The sequence below is a fragment of the Nanorana parkeri genome, unplaced genomic scaffold (assembly GCF_000935625.1).
Source record: "Nanorana parkeri isolate BGI_ZX_2015 unplaced genomic scaffold, ASM93562v1 scaffold2113, whole genome shotgun sequence".
NCBI classification, from domain to species: Eukaryota; Metazoa; Chordata; class Amphibia; order Anura; family Dicroglossidae; genus Nanorana; species Nanorana parkeri.
In genome coordinates, this window is record NW_017308381.1 from 39,547 (window position 1) to 41,814 (window position 2,268).

The 2,268-nt window shown below is 52.3% G+C and overlaps 1 pseudogene; it reads right to left on the reverse strand.

Moving 5' to 3' along the window:
• Positions 1-270: 270 nt before the first annotated feature.
• On the reverse strand, positions 271-1,854 carry LOC108800725 (annotated as a pseudogene).
• Positions 1,855-2,268: the final 414 nt, after the last annotated feature.

Consider the following 2,268-nt stretch of genomic DNA (forward strand, 5'->3'; position numbering starts at 1 on the left):
AGAGCCACAGAGTTATGAGCTCACAAGACTTCTTCAATGATCATCAGATATTCTTTTCACATATTAAACAGATAAAACAAATCGCTTCTATTGTTGTCTTTATCAGATCACAATGTAGCAAATACGAGAAGATGATTATTGGGGTTCACATACAATTTGTGTCGGTTCCGGACTCGTACTTGCCGATACTTTCACCTGAGCCAATGACACTGGTGGGAAGGTTTCAGAGGCGGCGCTCCCACCAGTGGTCACTTCCAGGTGAAGATCATGTTACGACTTCTTCTGCTTCCGGCAGCGGAAGGTCCTCATCGCCCCGCGGAGGATTCTGAACGTTACATAAGAGGAAACGTAAACTATGAGAAGGAGAGAGCCAATGACGTCCAGCAGGTAGTACTGGTACCAGGTCAGGTCATTGGCGGCAGGTTGCAGGTGACGCGCTCCTTTATGGCGCATGACAAACTCTGTCCAGAACACGGCCAGGTCTCGGGGGGGCACAGGGGTGTCTCGGTGTAATTGGGAAAGGTGCTTCATGGCCCGGCTGTAGGACGGCTCATCAATAACTGTGCGCACGGCATGGAATACGTCCTCGGCGGTTATATCTCCCGCGTTCTCCAGAAGGATGGCGGCTCCTCTCATCTTCAGACGGAGCAGATTTTCATACTGGTCACCGAACAGCGGGAATCCGACTATGGGGACGCCGTGGTACAGGGCCTCATAGACGCCATTCTCCCCTCCATGCGCCAGGAACACCTTAGTGTTGGGGTGACTGAGGAGGTCGTTCTGTGGAAGCCAGTCCACAGTCATGGTGTTATTTCCTAAGGTGTCTAGAGGTTCTCCGGAGTAACGCCAAATGACGCTTTCCTTGAGTTGGGCCAGGCCTGCGGCAAACTCTCGGGCGATGTGAAGAGGAAGCTTGTTAACAATGGTCCCCAAGGAGAAGACCACCACTCCTTGCTTTGACCCGTCCATGAATTGCTGAATATCCTCAGGGAGGGGTTTAGGAGGTCGGCACTGGAAGCCTCCAATATACACGGCGTTGGGCATGGTTGGCCTCGGGAACTCGAACACAAAGTCCACTTTCATCAAGTAGATATCGGCCCTCTTGTACATCTCAAAGACTCCAATGTCGGCGTTGAGATACCGCTGAGCCAACCTGTCATACGTTGGGTATATGAGGAGGTGGCTGGCAGCCAGGTACAGGTAATACAGCAGCACATTTTTAACCCTGTCATGGAAGGCCATTCCGTCTGCGACTCGGGAGTGTATCACCGGCACGTAGGAAAGTGGAGACGGGGCGACAGCAAAGTGAATGTCTTCAGTGGGGCTCCACCTCCCGAAGAACACGATGGGAAGCTTCAAGTAGTGAGCCAACATGACTCCAGCCACATTAAACGGATCGGCCAGAATCAGCTCAAAGCCGGCGTTGGCCAACCGCTCCATGACCTCTTCGTTCTCAAATATTGCCCCAAGGGCAACCGAGCCCGTCTGAGTCCCAGCCCGAAGGGCTCCAATGAAGTCCCAGGCCACGGTGAACGAGGAGGAATGCCTGGTGAAAGCTTGTTGGAAGATCCAGTTCAAGGCGTACTCCTCAAATGCCTTCCGGCTCATCTTCTGCGCCTCGGAGACGGGAATGTTCTCCACCTTGAAGTATTCTGACGTCTCTTCAATGTACAGGCTGTTGGCGGGTCGGGTGACCGTCAGCTCATGTCCTCTCTGGGCCAGCTCCATGACAAGGACCTTGATATTGATCCAATGACTTCCTTCAACGGGTATAACCAGAATCTTCCCGGCCTGTGCAGCGGAGAAGAGCAGAGCACAGGACAAGATGCAAACGCCGGATGCTGCGGCTGCCATGATGGTGGAGCTCTACGTCTTGTAGACACAGCAGTCCTCCTCGGGATATCCCGTAGTCCCTACCACACGAGGTGGAGGCTGAAGGGAGGATTTATGGGAGTGTATGGTGCAAAGTCATCCTGGTAGAGCAGTCACACTCCTCCCTCTAGATCCCCGGAAAACCTCCTTCGCCGTCCACAGTACAAGTGTGGTCCTGGCTTTATCAGCGCCGGTGCTGTCAGAATATGTGCAGATTCTTATCTTGTAATTCTTTGCTCTCGGCACGTTTCATTGCTTCTTTTCAGAGTCGCTGAGTCTGCACTTTACCCTCATGTATGTATGTGAGGTGACATTGATGAATAGCTGGCAGGTTGTTGTACCTGAGATATTCTGCACATACATTGCGCACCTTGGACTCATGAAGGTGAAAACACA